The sequence below is a fragment of the Schistocerca cancellata genome, chromosome 1 (genome assembly GCF_023864275.1).
Source record: "Schistocerca cancellata isolate TAMUIC-IGC-003103 chromosome 1, iqSchCanc2.1, whole genome shotgun sequence".
In the NCBI taxonomy this organism is placed as follows: domain Eukaryota; kingdom Metazoa; phylum Arthropoda; class Insecta; order Orthoptera; family Acrididae; genus Schistocerca; species Schistocerca cancellata.
In genome coordinates this window covers 403,245,906-403,258,451 of record NC_064626.1, presented here as the reverse complement: position 1 = coordinate 403,258,451, position 12,546 = coordinate 403,245,906, and positions in this window count along the sequence as shown.

The window sequence follows — 12,546 nt, the reverse complement described above, 5'->3', positions numbered from 1 at the left end:
CCTGCGACCGTAACGGTCGCGCGGTTCCAGACTTCCCCATTTGAACCATTTTTTTTGTAGACACATGAAGAGGTAGATGACTGAGAGATCGACTTTTTCTTTTTTTCCCCTTCCACCGGTAGACTTCATTTCCACCCCTGCTGGCCCATCAACTATTTGGTATGAAATATTTATTTTTCCTCGTGGGTGCCTGGGGCACAGTAATTTTAGTGAAAATGCTCTGCGTTTTCGCCCACGAAATCAAATCAGTCTCTGACCCCTAATTCTCTGAGAGGTTAGGGAAGTGATGAGAGGCCTGTTCCTGACAAGTTGACAGTGGAACGTTTCTGCTAAGAGACAACATTTTGGGAGGCCTTAATGTGGTATCTCCACCAGTTCTCTCGTGGGAAAGGAAACAGAAAATAACTCACAAGCTTCAAAGAGCAAACGAAACAACGACTGTCTCATTCAAGAAGTAGATGCGTCTGTACTCACCAGTACGTCTTGTGCTCATCTAGAGAGCCGTTTCACAATAAATTAAAGCTGTCGCAGTGCCTACTGGGAAGAATTGTTGAAGGATAGCAGGAGGGGAACGATGCATCCCACAGCAAGAGAGCGAGAGCGAGAGAGAGGGGGGGGGGGGGAAGAGAGAGAGAGAGGGATGAAGCACTGATCGAACCACAACCCACAGCATTTTTCTCCAAGTAACCTGTTATATCTACATGTGGCGCTGAGATTTTTCTTCAAGATTTCACTATTTTTATTTCTGGTCTGATCTTCAGACCTCTAGATACACAGTAACCAACAACATTAGAGCAGCATCGAAGATGCTTAAGAACGTACGCAATGAGGCCTCTTTCTGATTTGATACTTTCCAGAACAAGGCACCCATTTAGTTGGAATTCTTCCTGGGTTTTTTGCTACAAGAAAAAACTCGACTCTCTTGTCTAACAATTACTTTACCTCTCTAAATGTGGCTCTTATCCGTTGAGAACCCGGAGCATCTGTAATTCTTAATGTATACATTAAATATTGTCTGATTTAAAAGCTGTCGTTGTGGTTTTTAATGTACCCATCAAGCATTTTCTGTTTTAGTAGCTAACTTGGTCCTTTGTGCTAAGGTGGTTTCCATGGTGTTAGAACTTGTACAAGTTGGACTCATTTGCTGGCACAATGACCTGCATAATGCCGTTCATGCATTCCACTTTGACGTCTGAAAGGCGCTAAGAAGTCTTTCGGATTAGAATGAGGCGTCCAGACCAAACGTAACAGATTAACGATTTCTTCACACATAGGTACTGGTAGGTTGGACACTGTGAAATCAGTGCACACTCGTTACTAATTCAGTATTAACTATAAGGATTCACTACAATGCAAATTGGTGTACAGTATTAGCTCGTGATCGAATTAGGTGCGAAAGTGCTTTAAACTGCAAAGTTTGCATTGAGGTATAAGCACACCAGACGGGGATAATTTTCACTTTCAGCTTATGATAGTTGGATACTTGCTGTGCTTAGCGATCCAAATTCGTTTACCTGCGGGATACGTTTTGCGCGCACGGGTCCCGGTGCAGAAGAGTTTCCGAGAGCAGCGAGACGCAATTATTTTGCGCGGTCGCCGCCCGCGGCCAAGTAATTATCACGATCGACAGTGCACGCACGTCGGCGGCTTTATTTTCTTTTCATCTTCAACGGCTGCCGCAACGTGCACGTAAAACGGCGACGTGGGAAGCCCCGGGCGATCGCCGGCTCCGCCACACAGAGTTCGCGAAATATTTACTGCGCAGTTCCCGCGGACGCGCCCTCGCGCCCACCTGAGAGCCAAAGACGCCGGAGGCCGAGAGTTGTTGAACGCAAAACACAATATTAACCCTCTTAATTAGGCGGTCGCATACCCGGAGGAAGCTGCGTACGAAACCAGCCGTCGTTCCTGGAACTGTTCCTTCCGCGGGAGCGATATACGGAGGACTGTAAAGTTCTTTTCCGTATGGTGGTACGTAGTTCCAGAAGGGCCCGTTGTCAGGATTCTCCCGCAAATGGCTGTGAATTCTTACTCAGTTTTTTTTCTAAGAAGTATTAATGTGCCGTGATGCCATCCATAAAAGGAATCGGCTGTCGCTGAAGGAAACATCCAAACATTCGCTTGAGCTGGTAAAGGGAAACTCGTATCTCGTTTCCTGTTCGGGGACTTAAATCCCACTCCTCCTGCATATGCGGTTAGTCCAAAGTGTGCCGAGAACATTCGAAAACCAACGCGTGAACCTCGCATTTGACCACTCAGCAGTCAGAATGGACCTGGCCGTATTCCAAGCATTGTTGAAACAATCTCTTCAGCTGGGGTTACAAGTAAATCCTTCCCCGCAACATGCTTGCTCCCACGGCGCCCGTTCAGGAGAGCAGCAGAAACCCTATGGGTGACTCTGCTGTAGGACAGTACGCCTCAGTATAAGTGTTCACGAGAACCTTGACCTGCCTTCTGTGTAGTTCATTTGGCACTTGTTCTTGCTGCATGCGACTGTCTATGCAGAAACTGTCGCTTGATGCAAATGTCCAGTAATTTTCATATATTAACGTTTCCGTTTACTCGTGCGTAAGATATACTGAAAGACTGGCTAGTGCAGATTTGTTACTGACGCGAACGTTATTGCTAGCATCACTAGAGGATGGCTGCAGAGAATATTTATTTATTTTAAAAACAGGTTTACGCCCCAGTGAGAATCATGGGTTCAACCTTTAACGAATTCTTCGCGGCTGTGGAACACCCATAAAATAAATTCAGCAACGAGAGATGTAAACTGCAGTTACGAGCTGAGCGACAAGGAATTCTTAAAGTCAGAGAAGGCGACTAGTCGACGTCGATTTATTGGAAAGATTGTGGGAAAGTGTGGTTCACGTACAAAGGAGACAGCGTGTAGAACGCTAATGCGACCCGTTCTTGAGTAGTGCTCTAGTGTTTGGGTCCTCTACCGGGACAGATCAGAGGATGGCATCGAAACACTTCAGAGACGTGTTCGAATGTTTCAAATGGCTCTGAGCAATATAGGACTTAACTGCTGAGGTCATCAGTCCCCTAAAACTTAGAACTACTTAAACCTAACTAACCTAAGGACATCACACACATCCATGCCCGAAGCAGGATTTGAACCTGCGACCGTAGCGGTCGCACGGTTCCAAACTGTAGCGCCTAGAACCTCTCGGCCACTCCGGCCGGCCAGAGACTTGGTTTTAGAATTGTTATCGGCAGGTTCGGTCGACACTCAAGTATTACGGAGATACTTCTTGAACTAAAATGGGAAATCCTGGAGGGAAGATGTTCTTTTCGTGAGGCTATATCGAGGAAATTTAGAGAATTTGAGGCCGGCGGGAGATCGATGCTAATGACAGCAACATATTCGCTTAAGAACCACGGAAATTATACGAGAGAAATTAGGGCCCGTACGAAGCCCTAGAAACATTCTATCTCCCTTGCTCTGAATGCGAGTGGAACAGGAAAGGAAATGACTAGTAGTGGTATGTGGTACCCTCCACCATGCACCGTGGCTTGCAGAGTGTTTATGTAGATGTAGAAAAAAATATACTCTCGGAAGGCAAGGATACGAATTCGAGTCTCTATGATCTGACAGTCTAACTACAGTACTTCCTTGTTGGAGGGACATACACGGCTGGGCGAGTAACCGACTGACAGAAGGGTGCAATTAAGAAGACAGCCACAGGATAGCTTGTTGCGAGTACTACACGGCTAAACAGCGCTGGCCACAGCAAAAAGAAAAATAAGTATTTAGTATAGGTGAACCCTAGGCCTCGTAAGTATTTGGGGAAAAAGATCTATTTGAAGCTGGCAAGGCGTACTGATGAAATAAACCGGTATCGGTCATCACATTTCACTATTCACTGAATGTTGTATTTTGCCAGTGGCTTTGTCACAGTGGTAACACTGGTTCCCATCAGATCAGTGAAGTTAAGCGCTTTCGGACTTAGCTAATACTTGGATGGGTGACGTCCGAGTGTGCCGAGCGCTGTTGGCAAGCGGGGTGCACTCAGCCCTTGTGAGGCCATTTAAGAAGCTACTTGATTCACAAGTAGCCACTCGGGTTACGAAACCGGGAGTGCTGCTCACATGTCGCCCCGTAGCCCCCTACAGTGCCATCTACCAGCTGAGGATGAGTTGGCGGTCGGTCGGTTCCGGTTACGAAAACGGGAGTGCTGATCACATGCCGCTCCGTAGCCCCCTCCAGTGCCACCTACCAGGTGAGTATGAGACGGCGGTCGGTCGGTACTGTTGTTGGTCTTCCAAGGCTTGCTCGGATAGAGAATAATGGATTTTATTACTCACGGCAGTGACGTGGGATGGCGTTACTTTGATCGACGCCACAGTATGAAGGTTGCCTTACGAGATATTATAAATAACTTCGTGATACGTGATGACGATCAGATGGTTGAAAGGTACTACCTCAGTTGGGGATAAGAAATCGACCATATCATTTCGAAGGAACCATCCCAGCATTTGCCTCACTGCATTCTGGAAAACCGCGAAAATTATATCTCGATGGTCGGACGAGAAGCAGAAACGCCGTCCTCCCGGCTGTTAGTGCAAAGTCCTTAATACCAGTTTGCCGCTTGGCTCAAGAACTAGCGAGGTGTAAGGGTCTTCTGCACTCTGCAAGCGCCATCAGCTGGCCTGGCACGGGCGGAGAGCAACGAGAGCGGCAGCCGACCGCGCCGTCCCCTCCTGGGAGCCAGGAAGCCGGTGACGAAATCTTCGAGTGCCCGAGGCCACATCCTGGCAGCCCCGGCGGCCTTCGAAGTTCGGCATCCGCACTACGCGGGTCACTGCACCTCCAGGTTCGCACACGGCTGACGGACAAGCTCAAGTGCTCCTCGACACTTGCTATTCAGGAATGAACCTTCGGTAGAAGTGTCGAATAAATACGTAAAGAGAGATTATGGAACAGTAGCCGGTCTTTTAAAAAGCTACGTCTATTATGATAGTTGGAACTGCAAGTTCACAAGCAGAAATCGTTTTCCGCGGCGAACGTGCTGACGTCTTCGTATTTCTCTCGTGGTTAATGTTCTCCTTGACGATTGCTTCTTACGGATGGTCGTTGTTAAACCAACTATGACTTATGAACGGGAAACTTCAGTTAATTACTAGACTTGTCCAGAACCTGAACTCAAAAAACAACTAGTTCCCGTATCTATCACGGCTAGTATCGGACCATCTAGTTGCAACAGTGCTACGTCAGTGGAATCTGCCCTGCTTCTCTAACGGGGCAATTAGAGCTACAGCAGCATCGGTCCCATTATGTAGCTTTCTCTACTCTTGGTTATGAAACAGCAAGAATCCTTTCTACGTCTGGTTTGGAAGTTTATAACTCCTGAGCTTCCATCCACTAGTTTCCTTCCGACCTGATAAAAGAAGGATAACTTTCAGTGTTGTTATGTTTACGCTACTTGCGCAATATTATCGTGTAGTTGTGCTTCTAGTAAACATTTTCCGACGGCATTTGTATCTGCAATGTAACACGCGCAACTCTTGGAAATGATTAATACGACTCTCTTCTGGTGGACTGAAAACACACACACACACACACACACACACACACACACACAGAGAGAGAGAGAGAGAGAGAGAGAGAGAGAGTGAGAGAGAGAGAGAGAGATGGAGGGAGAGAGAGAGGGAGAGAGAGGGAGAGACCTCTCATACTAGGCTTTGGGACGGAAAAATTCCTGTTAGCATTGCCAGTATGAAGGACACGAAAACATTATTAGAGCGACGTTGATGTACCAAAGAATCGAAAATCTTCACACTGTCTGGCAAAGGGGCTGAAACACTTTTTTTGTCTGAAAATTATTTTTGTGAGTGAGTGCTTCGAAAGTTTCAGGCCCTTAGTGACATTCTGTTTTCCCACCTTTTCCTTTGGCGCGGATTTGACTTGCTAAAATCGGAAGGAGAGAATTAAAAAGACACGCGACATCACGATAATCCTCCTTGTCCCAAAATTGCTTTGTTGTAAGTCTTCTTGCTTATGCCTAATTTTTAACACCATTGTATCGTTCGCTTTTGTGAGAGATTTGTACACAGCCGTCTCGAACCTCGTTTTATAGTTCTGTCAAATAGAGCCAGTTGAATTCACCTTCTTTAAGTCTTTCTTCCTCATTCTCTAGTGGTTTCGTTGATACTTCATTGCACTATTATATCTCAAGTATGGCGGCAATATGGCAACATTAGATCACTACACCATAGGAGCGACGAATATCAGTTTTCTCATGGGGGTTTACGGAAATCCGAATTATTCCGGCTGCCATCCCCATCAATGTGTTTATGAAGTACCTCAGTATATCTAAAGACCAGCCAGACACTGCGTGCTGCAATAACAGAGATGGGATCATAGTTGCGCATTGCCCTCGGCAGAAGGCGGTACAGGGTATCACAATGACAAAGAGCACACAGTTTGAAATTCTTGTCGGCGCACATTGTGGAACTCGAACTAGTGATATTTTTAGTATTGAGGATGTTACGCACTAGCAATCAAATTTGTGAAATATTTACCATGAAATGTTTCGGAACAAAGTTATTGCAGTATCAAGTCCTTAATCCTTCTGTTGCCACTTCGCACAGTCAAAAATAAAACATGCATTGTCAAACATTAAACATTTCCTTGAACATCTCATACTGCCGTAGCATACTCTCACCGCACTCAGTTGTAAACTGAGAGTTCAATGATGAGTTAAGTTTGACAATGCATGTTTGCTGCCGGCCGATGTGGACCAGCGGTTCTAGGCGCTTCAGTCCGGAACCGCGCGACTGCTACGGTCGCAGGTTCGAAACCTGCCTCGGGCATGGATGTGTGTGGTGTCCTTAGGTTAGTTAGGTTTAAGTAGTTCTAAGTCTAGGGGACTGATGACCTCAGATGTTAAGTCCCATAGTGCTCAGAGCCATTTGAACCATGTTTGCTGCTGGCTTTCTACTTTTGACGGTGCATAATGGCACAGACGCTTTATGCACGTGATTATGAGATAACGTAGTCCCCAAACATTTTGTGATAAATATATCACAAGTTTGACAATCGGTGCGTAACATTCTCATAGGACAGTTGTACGATGGCTTGGCGATGGAAAACTTGGGACGTTTGTCAACCGCACTCAGCTAGCACGGCCAAGCAGACTCTTACTAACAGGTTCCCACGTCCCGTGAAGGGTCTCGACTGTTGGCTTGTGACAGCGCACGGCGCGAGTCCTGCGGCTGTGGTCAGCGGCCTCCGGAAGACCTGCTCCGCTGAAGATGGCAATGGGGGCGGCCGCAATCGGAAGCCGGCCGGCGCCGCGCTTTTTGTGTCGCTTCCGGGCCTCGGCCGGATAGCGTCTGGCGTGACACGCAAGCTTTTGACCGCCGCGTCACGCCTGTAGACGGTCGCGCCATTAGCACTAGCCGTGCTCCTGTGCCGGCAGGCGGGTAATTTACTGCTTCCTCGTCACTTCCTCTCTGCACAAAGCCGGCTCCGGGATGTTTATCTGCAACTCCTGCAACCATCCCAGTTTCCTCACTTCCGCTCCACCTTTGGCAGCGAAGGCCACGCTCCGACCGACCTGCGAAGTACCGTCCACCGCTGTTGTTGTGACTACCTGTACGAGCTGCTGCTTATGGCTAACCCACTGTCCCTACGGTGACATTACGTGGTAATTCTGCTTAACAGCAGGTGACAGACGTTGAGGCTAAGGAACTGACAGGGAAGTAAAATTGATCCTAATGACAATATAGTTCAGTACTACCGTTCGATGATACTTCAGCCAGAGAACGATGAGGCAGTGAGCCGGCAGACGAAGTTGCTACACTGGTTCGCAGTCTGGTTTATTCTTGCTATGGAGAGAGAACCAGCCGTGGTCTATAAATGAGTAGCAACGAGGACAGTCAGAAACGAGCGAAACAGATGCCGAATACGACAGCAGCATCCGATAAGATGTACGCTACATAAGGAAACAATGGAAGATGGGAACCCCCATTTGCTGAAAACAATACATGTACGTCAGCGAATACGACCCCGCGAGTTTCACTGCATAATAGGTTAACTACCGTCGCCGGCCGGGGTGGCCGTGCGGTTCTAGGCGCTACAGCCTGGAACCGCGCGACCGCTGCGGTCTCAGGTTCGAATCCTGCCTCGGACATGGATGTGTGTGATGTCCTTAGGTTAGTTCGGTTTAAGTAGGTCTAAGTTCTAGGGGACTGATGACCTCAGAAGTTAAGTCCCATAGTGCTCAGAGCCATTAGAACCATTAACTACTGTCGGCGTTCTAGCATAGGGCCACGACGTCCATGTACCGGGTGATCAAAAAGTCAGTATAAATTTGAAAACTGAATAAATCACGGAATAATGTAGATAGAGAGATACAAATTGAAACACGTGCTTGGAATGACATGGGGTTTTATTAGAACCATAAAAATACAAACGTTCAAAAAATGTCCGACAGATGGCACTTAATCTGATGAGAATAGCAATAATCAGCATAACAAAGCAAGTGGAAGCAAAGATGATGTTCTTTACAGGAAATGCTCAATATGTCTACCATCATTCCTCAACAATAGCTGTAGTCGAGGAATAATGTGAACACCACTGTAAAGCATGTCCGGAGTCTGGTGATGCATTGACGTCGGATGTTGTCTTTCAGCATCACTAGAGATGTCGGTTGATCACGGTACACTTGCGACTTCAGGTAACCCCAAAGCCAATAATTGCACGGACTGTGGTCTTGGGACCTGGGAGGCCAAGCATGACGAAAGTGGCGGCTGAGCATACGATCATCACCAAACGACGCGTGCAAGAGATCTTTCACTCGTCTAGTAATACTTTGTTTTGTTTTTTGGTTCTAATAAAACCCCATATCATTCCAAGCATGTGTGTCAATTTTTACCTCTCTATCTACAGTATTCCGTGGTTTATTAAGTTTTCAAATTTATACTGCCTTTTTGATCACCCGGTATATTGCGGACATGGGTTGGCACAATCGAAAATGGATGATCTTAGTGCGGAAATAAATTCCTGGAAGACCTACGAGCCAACGGCGTATCAGTGGCGAAGAGATACAGGAGTGTGTGAAGCAGGGGACTATTCGTCGGAGTGGATGAGGCAGACGCGAACTCCGTTCCTCCACAATGAAGAACGAGCCACTTGCCCCGTCGGTGCTTCGTGCAAAGCGAGTAACCACCGACGCTGTAGCACACGACGGCGGAAGAGGATCAGCAGTGTTCCGCAGCAGACCGCATACAATGCGGAGTACTGGACAGGAAGTGGCCGAAGTAACAAGCAACTAGCGACCATTCGCGCGGTACGGAGTTGGTGCACCCGTCTGCGGTACAGACGAGTCCAGAGGAAGGGAGAGAAAGCAATTGTTAAGGGCTGGCTGGCGCAGCGGCGGCGGCAGGAAGGAAGTATTGTCTCCTTGATCGCGGCGCGGCGGGCGCGGTGTCGCAGCAGGAGATGGGGTTACCGGGCTCCGGTTACCTCTCCCACGGCTGTTCTCGCCACCGGAAGTGGGCGCCTCGGCCGCTGCGGCGCGCGCTGCTCGCTCCTCGCTCGCCCACGCAGGCGCGCCTCCTTGCCGCTTCCCGTCCCGACCCCGCCGAGGAGCTGTCGGCCGCCGCGTCTCGCGTCGCTCAAGACCCACACCGCGGCTGTCTCCTACACTACTGGCCATAAATATTGCTACACCAAGAAGAAATGCAGATGTTATATTATACTAGAACTGACATGTGACTACATTTTCACACAATTTGGGTGCATAGATACTGAGAAATCAGTACCCAGAACAACCACCTCTGGTCATAATAACGGCGTTGATACGCCTGGGCATAGAGTCAAACAGAGCTTGGATGGCGTGTACAGGTACAGCTGCCCGTGCAGCTTCAACACGATACCTCAGTTCATCAAGAGTAGTGACTGGCGTATTGTGACAAGCCAGTTGCTCGGCCACCATTGACCAGGCGTTTTCAATTGGTGAGAGATCTGGAGAATGTGCTGGTCAGGGCAGCAGTCGAACATTTTCTGTATCCAGAAAAGCCCGTACAGTACCTGCAACTTGCGTTCGTGCATTATCCTGCTGAAATGTAGGGTTTCGCAGAGATCGAATGAAGGGTAGAGCCACTTGTCGTAACATATCTGAAATGTAACGTCCACTGTTCAAAGTGCCGTCAATTCGAACGAGAGGTGAGGGAGACGTATAACCAATGGCACACCATACCATCATGCCGGGTGATACGCCAATATGGCGATGACCAATACACGCTTCCAATGTGCGTTCACCGCGATGTCGCCAAACACGGATGCGACCATCATTATGCTGTAAACAGAACCTGGATTCAACAGAAAAAAATTACGTTTTGCCATTCGTGCACCAAAGTTCGTCGTTGAGTACACCATCGCAGGCGCTCCTGTCTGTGATGCAGCGTCAAGAATAACCGCAGCCATGGTCTCCGAGTTGATAGTCCATGCTGCTGCAAACGTCGTCGTACTGTTCGTGCACATGGTTATTGTCTTGCAAACGTCCCCATCTGTTGACTCAGGGATCGAAACGTGGCTGCACGATCCGTTACAGCCACGCGGATGCCTGTCATCTCGACTGCTAGTGATACGAGGCCGTTGGGATCCAGCACGGCGTTCCGTATTGCCCTCCTGAACCCACCGATTCCATATTCTGCTAACAGTCATTGGATCTGGACCAACGGGAGCAGCAATGTCGCGATTCGATAAACCGCAATCACGATAGGCTACAATCCGACCTTTATCAAAGTCGGAAACGTGATGGTACGCCTTTCTCCTCCTTACAGGAGGCATCACAACTACGTTTCACCAGAAAACGCCGGTCAGCCCGCATCTCGTGGTCGTGCGGTAGCGTTCTCGCTTCCCACGCCCGGGTTCCCGGGTTCGATTCCCGGCGGGGTCAGGGATTTTCTCTGCCTCGTGATGGCTGGGTGTTGTGTGCTGTCCTTAGATTAATTAGGTTTAAGTAGTTCTAAGTTCTAGGGGACTTATGACCACAGCAGTTGAGTCCCATAGTGCTCAGAGCCATTTGAACCATTTGAACGCCGGTCAACTGTTGTTTGTGTATGAGAAATCGGTTGGAAAGTTTCCTCATGTCAGCACGTTGTAGGTGTCGCCACCGGCGTCAACTTTGTGTGAATACTCTGAAAAGCTAATCACTTGCATATCGCAGCATCTTCCTCCTGTCGGTTAAATTTCGCGTCTGTAGCACGTCGTCTTCGTGGTGTAGCAATTTTAATGGCCAGTAGTGTAATAAACCACATCGTGATGGAAAACGCCCCTCTTGTGGTATCTGACCCTTTCGTGTTTACTAAATGGACCTATAACAAAACGCGCTGCTCTTCTTTGGATCATCTTTACTCCCTCTATCAATCATATCTGGTACGGATTCCCTACTGACCAGTAATATTCAAGTTTTGGTCGAATGAGTGTTTTGCAAGCTACGTCCTTTGTCGATTGACTACCACCAGAGAAAGCAGTGATATTGGATGCTGGGATCCGGAACGACGTCATCACAAAGGTGTTCCATGAGGTTCAGGTCGAGATTCTGGGTAGGCCAGTCCATTTCAGGAATATTATCGTCCACACACCTTTGCCTCACATATGCTGTTTTATGGCAAGAGACACTGCCGTTCTGACGCAATCATCGCCTCCGGATTGTTCTTCCACTGCAGCTGCAATTTCCCACATTAACAGATTATTGCCAGAGGCGAAAGATATGAATCCTGGGGTTCAATGGGGATTGAACTCCGGACTTTGTTTTGTAGTCGAGAACTTTCCCACCCGGCCAGCACACAGATTACTCAAGGAGAACTTAGTCCACTAAACATTCATAGACATACTGTTGTAATGTATTGTTTTTAGCCGACTAGATCGTTTTGACTACATTACGTCCTCCACTTGTTAAGTCTGCCTTCACGTAACTGTTTTCTCTGATTGGAGTAATACTTTACACCGCATTCGAGTGCTGGGCATGCGCCAATTCTCGGCGTTGCGCGCACCGTAATTATTTGGTTTGCTGTAAGTGCTGCGAGGTCAGAAGTGTCACTGGCTTGATTAACACCGTTTGGTCCCATCTACGAATTAGATCACATGCTTGTTCCTCACCCGCTTGTTTAAAGGCACCCCAGTTAACTGTAGTTCCCCGGAACTATTACATTCAACGAGGAGCGCCTACTGTGTGGGGACGACGCGCTGATTTACACTGGCACAAAAGTCATTTCGCCTAACAGTTTCTCACGAAATCATTAATCTTGCCCGGGCACATCGTTTTCTTTAAATGCACGCTGTTCACTGCATTAGTGTAAAAAGTGATCGTTTGGAGCTATTTCTGTCAACGCATATTTTCGTAGCGTTCTTATCTGTTGTATGGCGCACATATCATAAACTGTCCTCGAAAAGGAATTCGGAGCAGAGAATATAATTAATATTCCTAGCGTTCTTCCGTGCACACCTTCCATAAAAAAATTTGTTAAATGGATTTGGTCACTGACATACATGCACGTTTCAGATCGTTTATTTTTAGCAATGTTGCC